Raw genomic sequence first — 17234 nt, forward strand, 5'->3', positions numbered from 1 at the left:
TTCCAAACTAGGTCTACAGATTCAACCTAATTGCCACCAGAATCTCTTCAAGTAATTTTCTGAATATCAACAAAGCGATCTCAAAGTTCACATGGAAAGGCAATAAATAAATACATAAATAAATAAAAAAAAACAGTATAGCCAACTCAACAGTGAAGGAGAATAAAGTTGGATTACTGACCCTACCTGACTTCAAGACTTAGTATAAATCTTTATTAATCAAGACGGTGAAGTGTTGGTGAAACAACAGACAAATAGATCAATGGAACAAAACAGAAAGCCCAGAAGTACATCCACATCAATATATTCAACTGATCATTGATCCCATGGACTTGGAAATGATAATTGACAAAGGAACAAAAGCAATACAATAGTCTTTTCAACAAATGGTGGGTCAATTAAACATCCAAATGAAAAAAACAAAAGGTGCGGGGGCAAACCCACACCTCCACACCCTTCACAGTAATTCGCTCATAATGGATCATAAAACTAAAGTAAAATGCAAAACTATAGAACTCCTAAAGGAAAGTATAGGAGAAAATCAAGGTGATGTTGGGTTGGGGAATGATTTTTTAGATACAACATTAAAGCCATGACACAAGAAAGAAAATTGATAGGCTGAACTTAGTAAAAATTAAAAACTTCTGCTCTGTGAAATAAGTGAAGAGAATGAGAAGAAAAGGCAAAGACTGGGATAAAATACTTACAAAATATATGTATAATAAAGGACAGTTGTCCAAAATATACAAAGAATTCTTAAAATTCAACAGTAAGAAAGCAAACAATCAAATTTAAAAATGGGAAAAGACCCAAACAAAAATTTTTCTCCTATTCTGTAGGTTGCCTGTTCACTCTGATGATAGTTTCTTTTGCTGTGCAGAAGCTCTTTAGTTTAATTAGATCCCTTCTGTCAATTTTGGCTATTGTTACCATTGCTTTTGGTGTTTTAGTCATGAAGTCTTTGCCCATGCTTACGTCCTGAATGGTATTGCCTAGATTTTCTTCTAGAGTTTTTGTAGTTTTAGGTCTTACATTTAAGTCTTTAATACAACTTGAGTGAATTATTGTATAAGGTGTAAGGAAGGGGCCCAGTTTCAGTTTTCTGCATATGGCTAGCCAGTTTTCTCAACACCATTTATTAAATAGGAAATCCTTTCCCCATTGCTTGTTTTTGTCAGGTTTGTTGAAGATCAGATGGTTGTAGATGTGTGGTGTTATTTCTTAGGTCTCTGTTCTGTTCCATTGGTCTATATATCTGTTTTGGTACCAGTACTATGCTGTTATCCAGAATCTACAAGGAACTTTAACAAGTTGACCAGAAAAAAAACAAACAACCCCATCAAAAAGTGGGCAAAGGATATGAACAGATACTTCTCAAAAGAAGACATTTATGCAGCCAACAACCGTATGAAAAAAAAAAGAAAGCTCATCATCACTGGTCATTAGAGAAATGCAAACCAAAACCACAATGAGATACCATCTCATGCCAGTTAGAATGGCAATCATTAAAAAGTCAGGAAATAACACGTACTGGAGAGGATGTGGAGAAATAGGAATTCTTTTACACTGTTGGTGGGAGTGTAAATTAGTTCACCATTGTGGAAGACAGTGTAGTGATTCCTCAAGGATTTAGAACCAGAAATACTATTTGACCCAGCAATCCCATTACTGGGTATATACCCAAAAGGCTATAAATCATTCTACTATAAAGACACATGCACATGTATGTTTGTTGCAGCACTGTTCACAATAGCAAAGATTGGGAACCAACCCAAATGCCCATCAATGATAGACTGGATAAAGAAAATGTGGCACATATATACCATGGAATACTATGCAGCCATAAAAATGAGTTCATGTCCTTTGCAGGAACATGGATGAAGCTGGAAACCATCATTCTCAGCAAACTAACACAGGAACAGAAAAACAAACACTGCATGTTGTCACTCATAAGTGGGAGTTGAACAATGAGAACACATGGACACAGGGAGGGGAACATCACACACTGGGGCCTGTCGGGGGTGGGGAGGCTGGGGGAGGCATAGCATTAGGAGAAATACATGTATCCCAGAACTCAAAGTATAATAATAAAAAAATGTGGTAAAAAATAAAGTGAAAAAATACCTGAACAGACATCTCACCCAAGATACACAGATGGCAAGTAAGGATATGAAAAGATGTTCAGTACCACAGGCCATTATGAAATAGAAAATTTAAATAAAAATGAGACATTACTACTCACCTTTTAGAATGGCCCAAATTCAAAATACTGCAATTTGAGAGTAATGTTAGCAAGATACCCAACTAGAAGCCCTTAGTTCTGGTCTTCTCACACCAGAAAAACAGTCAAAACAATAAACAACTACATTTTGATTAAAATAACCAAAGGAGAGCACTTTGAGTACCTCAAAGGAGTAGCAGAAACCCTGCAAAGCACAGAAACCCAGGATGGCCACAGAGAACAGAAGTAAACACCTGGCCTCCACCACACCATTTCCCATCCAGGAGCAGCTACAACACGGAGGGACTTCCCCATGTGGGAAAATGTCCTCACAGGCAGTAAGCCCGGTTGAGTCCACACAGCTGTGCTTCCCTGAGAATAGGAGCTGACACTATACCTCACCCACTGTAGTCAACACAGCTATGCCTTCTTGGAACTTGAACTACTGCTAGAGGGTGCCCTGCTCCAGGGGTGAGTGGCTGCAGCACCCTCCCATTCCAGTGCTCAACCACCCCTACCTGGTGGACCACCATCAATTAGCCAAAACTCTGCTACATCTTCTTCCATGGGGCCAAGTTACAGTGGAGCCACCACATCTACCTCTCCCAGTTACAGCTGTGCCCTGCCCCTTGGGGCCAGGGCTGAAGCATGCAATGCCTCCTGGGAAAATAGTGCCCTGGCAGAGCCACTCCATCTACTTAGGCAATAGTATTGCCTAGGTTTTCTTCTAGGGTTTTTAGTTCTGGTCTTCTCACCTCAGAAAGACAGTCAAAACAATAAACAACTACATTTTGATTAAAGTAACCAAAGGAGAGCCCTTGAGTACATCAAAGGAGTAGCAGAAACCCTGCAAAGCACACAAACCAATGGCCACAGAGAATAGAAGTAAACACCTGGTCGCACCCTGCCCCTTGTGGCTGAGCTGAAGTGGCAACCTGCCTCCTGGGAAAACAGTACCTTGGACACCCAGAGCAGTCATGCTCCTTCAGTGTGTGAGTTGAATCTGTACCCTGCCTCCTGGCAAATGGTGCCTTGGCCATCTAGCGCAGCCATGCTTCCCCGCACTTTAGCTGAAGCGGTGTCTTGCATCTTAGGGAAAAACTGGCTTGGCCACCCAGAACAGTCATATCTCCTGGGTTTGAGCTGAATCAGCACATCACCTCCTGGATAATTAGTGCCTTGGCTAAGCCAAGCAGCTGTGCATCCTAGGGATGGTCAGATGTAATAATCTCTAACCTAGGGAAACAGCATTGGCAGAGTTGAGACACTCTGCCATACAGGCCAAACAACCTTAGTACTCTGCTTTTCTAGAACTGGACTAACTCCCTAGTGTCTGAACTGCTGTGATACCTCCCTTCTAGAGACTGGAGTAATCACTGTGCTGTTCCTTATCCTCTAGGTCGCAAGAGACAGCTATAGTCCACCATTCTAGGATCCTTGTTGCCACTCTACCTGGCCTCATAGAGTCTGGGATATCGATGTATTCTACCATCCCAGGGTTCAGAGTCACCATGACATGATGCCTCATTGCCAGAGATTGAGTTGCCACTGTGCCCTATTGACTCTGGTTGCCAAATTACAGCTGTACCCTGCCCCCTGGGCCCAAACCTCCAGAACACTCTTTTTTCTCCAAAACTTGGACAATGCTATAACCCGTTCTCCTGCCTCTCATGATTAGAGTCACAGCTACTACCTGGTTTTCTAGACCCAAGCTGCTAAGGGGTACCTCAGAGTCACAGATACCCAAATTCTGTGGGCAATCTACATCCACTTGTTACTCATAGTTAACCTGAACTCCAAGACTCAGGTGCCACAGTTGGTTTACAAGACTCTGAGTCTTGGTTCCTGGCTCCATGCCACTCTAGTACCTGAACTCTAAAACCCAGAGCTACTACAGCTGCTTATGGCAGTGTCAGACCAAACACCAGAGGGATGCCTTTGGCTAAGTCTCCTTAGAGGGAGGGAAATTGAGAATAAGAAGACCCCAAACATCTTTGCCATCTGGGACCCTAAAAACCTATGCTGCTGCTGCCACAAACTCATACAGCCCAGGCCACAGAGGCATTCACAGTTATCACTGACATTGATCACAGCTGAAGATGCTGCATAGTAGCTATTCTTCTGCATCTACTTGGAACAAGAGCCACCACACTTTTCCCCGTTGGCACATGAAGACCCAACTGCAGGTTAAAGCCCTTCTGTACAGAGCTACTCAGTAAAGTTTGGAAGAAGTAATTTTTTTTCATGAGATGCACATAAATCATTGCAGAGACAGGACAACTATGAAAAAGCAAGAGATTATGACACCATCAGAGGAACACAATGATTCTCCAAAAAGATAAGGAAGTTTACAAATTGCCTGAAAAGAAATTCAGAATAATGATCTTAAGATAACTCAATGAGATACAAGAAAATACAAATACACAGTTCAAGAAAATCAGGAAAAATTTCATTATCTGAATGACAAATTTAACAAAGAGATATTGTTATAAAGAAACAAACAAAACACTTGGAGCTGCAAAATTCAATGAATGAAACAAAAATACAACAGCAGACTAGATTAAACAGAAGACAGAATCTCTGAACTTGAAGATAGGTCTTTTGAAATTATCCCATCCTTCATCTTGGTAACTGCAGCACTTATCAAAGTACACTATATATTCAAGAAATGTTTATTGAATTGAATAAACTAAGAAACCAACAAATAAAGAAATTACCCAGTTGAAGAGAAAAAAAGGAAAAAAGAATGCAAAAGAGCAAAGAGAGCTGCAAGACTTATAGGACACCATTAAACAATCAACTTTTTGCATTAGGGAAATTTCAAAAGAATTAGGCACGAAGATAAAGACAGAAAGCTGATTTAATAAAATAATTCCTGAAAACTACCCAAGGCTTGAAAGTGAAATGGACATCCAACTACATGAAGTACAGAAGTCCCCAAACATATTCAACAAAAAAAGATCATCACCAAGGCACATTATTATTAAGTTGTCAAAAGTAAAGATAAAAAGAAAATGTTTAAAGCAGCAAGTGAAAAGTATCAATCATATATAAGGGAATTTCTGTTAGACTATCAGTAAATTTTGCAACAGAAACCCCTACAGTCTGCAACAGAAACCCCTACAGTCTAGGAGAGAATGGGATAATATTTTTAAAAAGGCAAAATAAAAAACAACAACAACAACTGCTGTATAAGAAAACAAATACAAATACAAAGCTGTTCTTCAGAAATGTAGAAGAAATAAAGTTTTTCTCAGACAAGCAAAAGAAAATTTGTCACCACTATACTCGTATTACACAAGATGCTTAAGGAAATTATTTAAGTCAAAAGAAAAAGATGATAATTACTAACATAAAAACATATAAAAGTATAAAATTTACAAGTCAAGATAAATATATAGTCAAATTTCAAATACCCCAATACTGTTAACGGTACTTTCATTCACATATATTTCTAGTATGAAGGTTAAAAGTCAAAACAGTCAAAAATAATGATAACTACATTAAGTCGTTAAGAAAACCGTAATATAAAAAGATATATATTGGGACATCAAAAAATAAATTACAACAGGGAGGGTAAAAGTCTAGAGTTTTTGTATACAAATGAAGTAAAGTTGTTAGCAGCATAAAATAGTCTATTGTAACTATAAAGTATTTTATACAAGCCTTATGGTAACACCAAAGCAAAAGAACTGTATTCAAGGAAAGAAGCAATCTAAACTGAGTACTAAAAAAACACCAGGTGAAAAAGATAAACAAGAGAGGGAGGATGAAACAAAGGATTTACAAAACAGCCAGAAAACGATTAACGAAATGGCAGTAGTAAGTCCTTACATATCAATAATAACTGAAAATAAATGAATTAAATTATCCATCCAAAAGAAATAGAGTGACTGAATGGGTTTAAAATGGACAATATCCAATGATGCTCCCTATGAGAGACCCACTTTAGCCCTAAGGACACACATAGGCTGAAAATAAAGGGATGGAAGAAGACATTTCATGCAAATAATAACCAAAGTAAAGCAAGGATTGTTATACTTTTATCAGATAAAATATACATCAAGTGAAAACCTGTTACAGGAAACAAAGAAGGTCATTATTTAATTATAAAGGGCTCAATTCATTAAGAAGACATAATAATTGTACCTATATACACACTCAAGATCAAAGCTCCTAAATAAATCTAAATAAATAAAAAATAAATCTTAATGGGCATGAAGAGAGAAAGAGATAGAAACACAATAATAGTAGGTGAGATCAGTACCTCATCCACAACAATGTACTCATCAATAAGAAAATTAATAAGGGAATAGTGGAATTGAATTGCACTAGAGACGAAATAGAAGTAAGAGATATATACAGAATGTCCATCCAACAGCAGCAGAATACACATTCTTCTTTGATGTACACATGCAACTCGCCCCAGGATAGATCATATAACCGGCCACAAAACAAGTCTTAACACATTTTTTAAAATCAAAATCATATCAAGTATTGTTTCTGATCACTATTAGAAATCTAGAAATCAATAAAAGGAAAGACTTTGGAAAATATGCAAATATACGGAAATTCAACATCATGTTTCTAAACATCCATTAGCTCAATAAAGCAATTAAAAGTAAAATTTAAAAATTTCTAGAGATAATTAAAAATAAAAACACAACATACCAAAACCTGTGGGACACAGCATACTCAGGACTCAGAGAAAACTTTATAGCAATAAATGCCCACATCAAAAAAGAAAAATATCTCAAAAAATAAACCTAAAGTTTCACTTCAAAGAAGTATAAAACAAGAACAAAGTAATCCCAAAATTAAGAGAAGGAAAACATAATAATAAAGATCAGAGCAGAAATAAGTGAAATAAAGACTAAACTAATAGAAAAGATCAACATAACAAAGATTTGTTTTTTTAAAAAATAAAATCTACAACTATAAATCCTTTAGCCAAAGTAACTATAAAAGGAAAACTAAACGAAATCACAAGGAGACATAATAATACAACACAGAATTATGAAGACTAATACAAAAATATGAACACCAATATGCTAACAAATTGTAAAACCTGGACAAAATGAATAAATCCCTGGAAATATACAACTTATTAATATTAAATCATGAAAATAATTAGGAAACATGACCAGACTATTAATGAGTAATTAGATTGAATCAGTAATAAAAAGTCTTCCATTAAAGAAAGGCTGAGGGCCTGATGGCTTCCCTGCTGAATTCTATCAAACATTTTGAGAACAACTAATACCAATTCTTCTCAAACTACTCCAGGAAAATAAGGAGGAGAAAATTGTTCCAAACTCATCTTAGAAGCAAGCATTACCGTGATACCTAGACAAGGACACAATAGCAACAACACTACAGGTTGATATCCCTGATTAACATAGATACAGAAATCCTTAAAAAAATACTAGCAAACTAAATTCAATAGCACATTTTAATAAATCATTCACTATGACAAAGTGGGATTCACACCAGGGATGCAAGGATGGTTCAACATACACAAATCAATAAACATTTACATGACATTAATGGGATTAAGGATATAAACCATATGATAATTTTTATAGATGCAGAAAAAGCATTTGACAAAATTCAACAACATTCATGATAAACCCTCAACAAATTAGGTATAGAATGAATGTATCTTACCACAATAAAGGCCGTGTATAACAAATTCATAGCTAATATTATACTGGACAGAGAAAAGTTGAAAGCTTTTTCTTTAAGGTTTGGAACTAGAGAAGGATGCCCATTTTCACTACTTCTAGACAATATTGTAGTGGAAGTCTTACCCAGATCAATTCAGCAAGCAAAAGAAATTAGATTTCTAATTACTCCATGAAAAAACAATAAATTCAATAAAGTTGCAGGATATGAACTCAACATACACAAATCAGTAGTATTTCTATATGCTAATAGTAAACTACCTGAAAAATAAATCGGGAAAACAATCCCATTAGCAGTAGCTACAACAACAACAACAAAATAAGATACCTAAAAATAAATGTGACCAAGAAGGTGAAAGATCTCTACATTGAAAACTGTAAAACACTGATGAAAGAAATTGAAGAGAACACAAATGATTGAAAGATATCCCATATTCATGGGTTGGTAGAGTTAGTATTGTTAGAATGTACATACTACCCATGCTATCCAAAGTGATCTACAGATTCAATGTATCATATCAAAATACCGACAACATTCTTCACAGAAATACAAAATACTGAAGGTACCAAATGCTGGTGAGGAACACACAGTTATTTCTGGTAAGAATTCAAAATGGTATCATTACTTTGAAAGACAAATTTTTTGGAATGAATGAGTACATTACTTGGTAAGCAATAACATGAACAGAATCTGTAGTTCAGCAAGAGGCATTTAGCCTTTTACTTTTTGTTTTTTTTAGGCTTTTAAAAAAATTTTGTATTATACTTTAAGTTCAAGGGTACATGTGCACAACGTGCAGGTTTGTTACATATGTATACATGTGACATGTTGGTGTGCTGCACCCATTAAGTCGTTATTTACATTCAGTATATCTCCTAATGCTACCCCTCTCCTCCCCCTCCACCCCATGACAGACCCCGGTGTGTGATGTTCCCCTTCCTGTGTCCAAGTGTTCTCATTGTTCAGTTCCCACCTATGAGTGAGAACATGTGGTGTTTGGTTTTCTGCTCTTGCAATAGTTTGCTGAGAATAATGGTTTCCAGCTGCATCCACATCCCTACAAAGAACATGAACTCATCCTTTTTTATGGCTGCATAGTATTCCATGGTGTATATGTGCCACATTTTCTTAATTCAGTCTGTCATTGACAGACATTTGGGTTGGTTCCATGTCTTTTCTATTGTGAATAGTGCCACAATAAACATATGTGTGCATATGTCTTTATAGCAGCATGATTTATAATCCTTTGGCTATATACCCAGTAATGGGATGGCTGGGTCAAATGGTATTTCTAGTTCTAGATCCTTGAGGAATCGCCACACTGTCTTCCACAATGGTTGAACTAGTTTACAGTTCTGCCAACAGTGTAAAAGTATTCCTATTTCTCCACACCCTTTCCAGCACCTGTTGTTTCCTGACTTTTTAATCATCGCCATTCTAACTGGTGTGAGATGGTATCTCATTGTGGTTTTGATTTCCATTTCTCTGATGGCGAGTGATGATGAGCATTTTTTCATGTGTCTGTTGGCTGCATAAATGTCTTCTTTTGAGAAGTTCATATCCTTCGCCTACTTTTTGATGTGGTTTTTTTTTCTTGTAAATTTGTTTGAGTTCTTTGTAGGTTCTGGATATTAGCACTTTGTCAGATGAGTAGATTGCAAAAATTTTCTACCATTCTGTAGGTTGCCTGTTCACTCTGATGGTAGTTTCTTTTGTTGTGCAGAAGCTCTTTAGTTTAATTAGATCCCATTTGTCAATTTTGGCTCTTGTTACCAACTAAACGTACTCCTACCTTATGATCCAGCAATCGTCCTCTTTGGTATTTACTCAGATGAGTTGAAAACTCATGCTAACACAAAAACCGGCACACAGCTTTATCTATAGTTGCCAAAACTTGGAAGAAACAAGATGTTCTTTAGTAGGAGAATGGATAAACTGTGGTACATCTGACAGTAGATTGAGCTCTAAAAAGAAACTTGCTATCAAACCATGAAAAGATATAAAGGAGTCTTAAATGTATATTGCTAAGTGAAATAATCCAAAACTGTATGATTCCAACTACTCTATGACATTCTAGAAAAGGTGAAATTACAGGGATAGTAATACGATTGTCAGTTCTCATGGACTGGTCAAAAAGAGAAAACATAGGCAGAAACTGGAGGATGTTTAGGGCAGTAAAATTATTCTGTATGATACTGCAGTGAATATATGTCATTACAAGGTTGTCCAAACCCACAGAATGTACAACATCAAGAGTAAACCCTAATGTATACTATGGACTCTGAGTGGTAGTGATATGTCATTGTAAGTTCATCAATTGTAATAAATGTATCACTGTGTTAAGGGATGTCAATAATGAAGAGGATTGTCATGTGTAGGTATGAGGGGCATATGGAAACTTCATACTTTCTGCTCAATTTTTCTGGGAACACAAACTTTCTTTTTAAAAATCAAATAAATAATCGAAAAGAAAAAATGCATTGCTGCTTCTTTGTATGTTTATCATGAATATCATTTTACTTTAAGAAATGCAAATAATTTTTAAAAAGGCTAAATACAGAGAAAAAAATTTTAAGCACAGATTCTTACATCTTGCTTCTGAGCTAAGATTCTAATAGGAATGGCACTTAAATGAGAAATAGATACCTAGTCATTTTCAAACTCTTCAAATTAGCACCTTTATCCAATTATAGGCCTGCAAGGTAATCTGTTCCAAAAAGAAACACAGTATAAATAGTCAACATGAGTTCAACAGACTAAAACATGTGTGTCCCAAATTGCTGGATTTAGGTCATTATAGTTTTCCAGGCAGCTAATTTTCCCCTTTGAAGTGCTCACAGAAGGTCAGAAACAGTTTAAGCATCAAAGCTTTATGAATTAAACAGTTTCCTCGTGAACAGAGGAAGGCGGCTTTGCCTGCAGAAACACTATTGTGAAGATCTCTGGCTAACCTTCAACTAGGATGCATTCCACAATGGGGAGATCAATAGCCCACAGTCACCCAGAACAGATTTCAAGACTTTTAATACAACTGACCCTTTACACATAAAATGCTCACATCTTTAACTCGGAATGCTGCTGATTCCAACTATTTCATTTCCGCTTACTGATTACTTGGAGGAAAACATGGTGGTAGAAGAGATGAAGATAAGTGTGAATGAAAACAAGCCCCAGGCAATTTTCTCAAATAACTACACATATACACTGCAAAATCCTATGAAGTCTATTACGTATATTCTTTTCCACACAGTTGATTGACCACAATACATTCCTTTTCTCCCTCATGATAAATATGTTTTATCATAGCACAGAATGCCTCCAATGTGAGCCTTGCTTCTGCTCCTTGCTAGACCTAGAGTATCCTGCAGTGTTCATTAAACACACCTGGTTGTGTCCATCTTATGAAAGAATGGATTGAAAGCCAATGTTTTAGTGTTTTACTTGGTTAAATATCTGTATCTCCTGTCAACTGGTGATATTTCATAGTGGAGTAAAAAATAAAACAATTTAAAGTGGATTAAGTATCTTCACGTGAATTTTATTTTATTTTATTTTTTGTTTCACATATAACTTGGAGTCCACAATTAATAACTTTCCTAGTTTCTGTTCTGGTTCTAAGCATTTTTTCTTGCTCTTCAGATTGCCACTTTGCCATTTTTTTCTTTCAATGAAATTCTTTCTTCTTGAATCAACCTTTTTTCTTAGACACATCTTGAAGACCTACCTCAGAAGGCAGTCGTCTGAGTGGAAAGGCCATGGGCTTTGGCTTGGGACACAGATGGTTTCTGTATGGGCTGTGTACTTTCTGGGCATTCATGGGTCTCAGTCTTCTGTCTCTAAAGTGGTGTGTTGTGAGGATTGTATCGTGTGAAAAGCATTATATTGTTCAATGGGCGTTATCTTTACTATTGTACAGTTTAAACCTTATCAGATGCCTTAATCTACTTCTCCAAATCTCTAGTAAATGTTTCCCCAACTATAACTTGATTACCTCCACTGTTGCATTATCCCTGCATGCAGCTCAGATTATTAAAAAATATCATTTTGATAGAACTAAAATGTGCCTTCTACAAGCTTATGACAATTGTTTCCACGTTTTCTCTTTGAAGGACAGAAAAAAAGTCTATTTTTTTTCATTTAGTGATATTTTGTAAGTATCAAATATATATATAATATATGAAAGATGTGATAGATAGATACTGCAGAGAGCTTCCATATACCCCACATGAGTTCCTCCTGTTGAACTAATAGACTAATATTGATATGTTAACTAAAGTTCATATTGTATTCAGATGATAAATATTTTTTTCCTGATGACATTTTCCTACCCCAGGAACCTATCCTGGAAAAAGATCACTGGGAAACCATATTAGGTACCACATCACATTTTGGCATCATGCCCCTCCTCAGTTTTCCCTGGGCTGTGATCATTTCTCAGACATTCCTTGTTTTGGATGACATTAACCACTTTGAGAAGTACTAGTCAAACATTTTATAGAATGGCCATCAGTATGGGTTTATCTGATAACTTTTTCACAGTTAGAGTGGAGTTATATGCTTTTGGGGAGGAAGACTAAAGAGGTAAGGTGACATTTTTATCATACCATATGAAAGATCCATGCTATCAACATGACTTATAATAGTTGATGTGGACTTTGGTCACGTGGCTGAGATTTTCCAAGTTTTTCTAAGGTAAATTACTTTTTTCTATCTTTTGATGTGTGCTCTTTGGAAAAAATGTTGGATGTGCAGCCCACAATTAAGGGATAGGAAGATACATACCACATACTTGAGGGGCCAATAGCTACAGAATTTATTTGGAATTTACTGCACTAGAGATTTGTCTCTTCATCCCCATTTATTTTTTTAATCATGTAAATGTCTGTGTCTTCCTTTGTTTTGATTCTGACCTCACTATATTTGGCAGCTATTTCTTTTACTCTGTGGCTTGTGGGAACTCCTTTCTAGTTACATTTACCATGAGTAATTCTTCTATGCTTTTATTTTTTCCAGTTGGCTTCAGAGAAGAGCATGAAATTAAAAATACCTTTAATTCATCATTCTTAACCATACATTCCTGCAATTTATTTTATGTTTAGTCACAGGTCCATCCCAGGAGGAACTATTATTAATGCTTGAAATGTTTTTCTGAACTGCATACACACCTTATTTCAAAAACAACTTACAATTTGCATAACATTCTATACATCTTTTCTGTATAAGCAATATATCTGGGACAATTTTTGATACCATGAATATATACATTAATCTCATGTCTAAATCATTTGCCTAACATTTCATTGTATTGATTTGACGTATCTTTTATTGTCAAGGCCTTTAGATAGCCTCCAAGATTTTTTCATTATAAACATGTAAACAAATCTTGTGTTTTTTAAAATCAAGATTAATTTATAGGTGGAGAAGGGTATACATATTTTAATATTTGGTTGCTTGAAATAGAAGTGTACTGACACACCCACCATTAGTAAAAGTAAATATCAGTTACCTGACACTTCACCCATTACAGTGTGAAATTATTATAGGAATCATTATAGAAAATAATACATGCTGCTATTTTTTTAGCATTTGTATTATTACTAATTATGTTGTACATTCTTCTTACATGTCTTTGGCTACTTGTATTTTTTTCTGTTGTGAAATATCTATTTAGACTCTTGGCCATTTTACTTTTATATATCTTGACAGGAAACATTTATAGATTATTTTTCCTTCTCTTGTACATATTCATACATTTTGTTCTATAATAATTGAACTTTATTTGTGATCTTTTAACATTAAAATCTTTTTATTTTTTAGGATTTGTAATTGACCTATAATATGTGCATATTTGACAATCTTCCCTGTTAAGTTTCTGGGTTTCACATCATAATTAGAAAGTCTTTCTTCGTTTTAGAATTATATAATGTTTTCTAAATTACTTATTAAGATTTATTCATCTCTTCTAGAATTTATTTTGTTATAAGGAACAAGCATGATGATTATTCTATTTATTCTGTTTTTACCTAATACTTTTACTAATTTTATTTTACCAGTAATTTCTACTATAAATTCCTGACTGAGGAGATTGACCTAAAATTTCTTGTCATTGGTCACTGAGCAGCTTTGCCCTTCACAGAATAGAACCACATTCATAAATCGTGGCATGCAAAATAACTTTATAACACAAAATATACAATTCACACTGAAGTTAGGACATGTATGCATACATTTTTTCTGCATTAAAAAAATCACCAAATACTTATAATCCAAAGGCATAGAAAAATAAATAATAAAAATATTAGTAGAAAAAGAACTAATCTGCCTCTGTCCATGTTGGACTTAGTGCAAGCACACAAAAGATTATAGCCATAGGGAATTAAAGAATCATTTATGAGACAAAAAAAATGGATACCATTCATAACCTAAAACTACAAATACACCTTCCTCTAAAATGTCCATGGGATACAATATCATCTGATTTTACTAATACATTACACTGCAGATAACTTCAATAAATTATAAAAGGTAAAAATGGTATAAGTCAATATTCAGATCACAATAAAACAAAAATTAAAATAAAAACAAAATTGGAAAAGGAAGTAAATCAATTGCAGAATGGGGGAAAATATTTGCAAACTATGATCTGACAGGGGACTGATATTAGGAATTTACAAGGAACTCAAACAACTCAACAACAACAAAAAATCCCTCAAATAACCTCACTGATATGTAAGCAAAAACCATGAACAGATATTTTTCAAAAGAAAACATGCGAATGGCCAAAAAGCATATGAAAAAGTGCTCAACATAATTAATCATCAGAGAAGTGCAAATTAAAACCACATTAAAATATTATCCTACACCAGTCAAAAAGGCTATTACTAAAAAGTAAAAATCAACAGGTGTTGGCAAGGATACAGAGAAAAGGTAACACTTATATATTGTTGGTGGGAATCTGAGTTAGTACAACCTCTATCAAAGACAGTATGGAGATTACTCAAATAACTACAAATAGAGTTACCATTCCATTCAGCAATAAAATACCACTACTGGGTATCTGCCCAAAGGAAAAGAAGTAATTATATCAAAAAGATATTTGTATTCTCATGTTCATCACAGTACTATTCACAACAGTAAAGGTTTGAAATCAATCAAAGTGTCTATCAACAGTTGAATGGATAAGGAAATTATGGTATATATGCACAACGGAATACTATTCAGGCATAGAAAAGAATAAAATCATATATTTTGCCACAACATGGATGGAATTGGGGGGGCATAAACTTAAGTGAAACAACTCAGAAACAGAAAGTCAAATGCTGCGTGTTATCATTTATAATTAGAAAGTAAATAAAGTGTACACATGGACATAGAGTGTGGAATAATAAGACACTGAAGACTTGAAAGGGTGTCAGGACATGGGGGCAAAAGGGAGAAGTTGCTTAATGGGTAGGGCCTACATTCAGGTGATTATTACACTTAAAGCCCAGATTTCACTGCCATGCAATATATCCATATTACAAAAATGGACTTCTACCTATTAAATTTACACAAATAAAAAATATTAAATTCTCAAATTTTTTGATAAATTGGAAATAAAAATCAAAATTAAAGACTATTTGAAACCATAATAAAACACTAAAATATACAAATATATAGCAAATCCAAAAGCACTCAGAAGAAATTTCATAATCATTGAAGTGTGCATTTCTAGACAAGGAAGCAAAGCAAACAAAGTATTAAGGAGGTGTTAGCCTCCTCCTGAACACTGCCAAGGTTCACGTTTCTGCAAGAGTCTAATTGGCCTAGCTTGGGTAAGATGCTCACCCACACAAGTGTCTCTGCCAGGTAAGATAATTTTCTATGATTGACTCAGTTCAATTTAAATGCCTACTACTCTGATTAGGATGCATGCATGAGCACTTTTATCTTCATTATCATTAGGCCCACAATGAAAAGGAAGAGCATATGTTTTGAAGAGAAAAAGAGATTCTGTCACCAGGAGTAAAAATACCACATAAGTAAAAGTAATACATGCTTTTAAAATTATATTCCCTTAGGTGCCTAGTATTAATATTAGCCCTCATAGAGTTAATTTTTGAGCACTTTTATGTCACAGAAACCCCGAGAACATATGTTCACATGCACAAACACTGTGTATCGCTTAGAATGGGTTAAAGTTATATCATAGTAATCTGTAAATTAAAAACCACAGTGGCCTCAAACAACAAGGGTTATTTCTCACACACAGCACAAGTACATCACATGTTTATGTGTAGGTTAAGGTGTTTGTTCACGCCATCCTCATCAGGAAACAGGTTGGTATAGCACCTACTATTCAGAATCCAGCCAATAGCCACGGCAGAAAGAGAGAGCAGGAAACCACCAGCTGTTTAAGTTTTGTCCACAAATGACACATTTCACTTTCGCTTACATTTCTCTGGCCAAGTCAAGTCACATGGCCACACTCAATCTCAAGAGGTTTGAGGATTGAAAATATGCTTCTATAATATGTCTAGCACAAACACAGAGTATTTCTAGGGCACTGGAACTATTCTACATGATACTATAATGGTGGATACAAGTCAATATACATTTGTCAAAAAAAAAAAAAAAAAAACGTAGAATGTACACATCCAGGAGTGGACCCGAATATAAACTATAGACTTTGGGTGATAATAACTTGTAAAAAATAGGCTCATAGATTATAATGAATGTACCACTTAGGTACAGGATGTTGACAGTGGGAGAGATTGTGCAGGCGTGAGAGAAGATATATGGAAACCCTCTGTACTTTTTCCTCAGTTTGTAAACCTGAAATGGGTCTAAAAATAAAATCTATAAAGACTACAGTCAATAAAATTGTACTGTATTAGGGATGTTTCTTAAATAAGTAGATTTTAGCTGCTCTTATTGCAAAATGTATGTGAGATAATAGATATGTTCATCCATTTCCCTATAGTAACCATTTTATAATCTGTATTTCATAACATCATGTCGTAGACCTCAAATAGACACGAAAAAAATTATTTTTAAAAATTCGAGAATAAAGTATATTTAAAAACATCAGAAAATATTTAGAAAATTAACAAAGACACAGTCTCGGTGAGGAACTAACAAAGATCTAACATTTATGTCAACAGAATCCAAGAAAGAGAGGGAAGCATACAGATGAAGAATATTAGAAGCAATAAAAACTTCCAAAATGTGATGAAAAACAAGAACTTACAGATTCAAGTAACCAAGTGAATCCTAAACAGGATAAGCCTAAGAAAGTATATGGCCAGACATATTATAATCAAATTTCACAAACCTAAAATAAGGAAAA

The sequence above is a fragment of the Papio anubis genome, chromosome 7, assembly GCF_008728515.1.
Source record: "Papio anubis isolate 15944 chromosome 7, Panubis1.0, whole genome shotgun sequence".
NCBI lineage: Eukaryota > Metazoa > Chordata > Mammalia > Primates > Cercopithecidae > Papio > Papio anubis.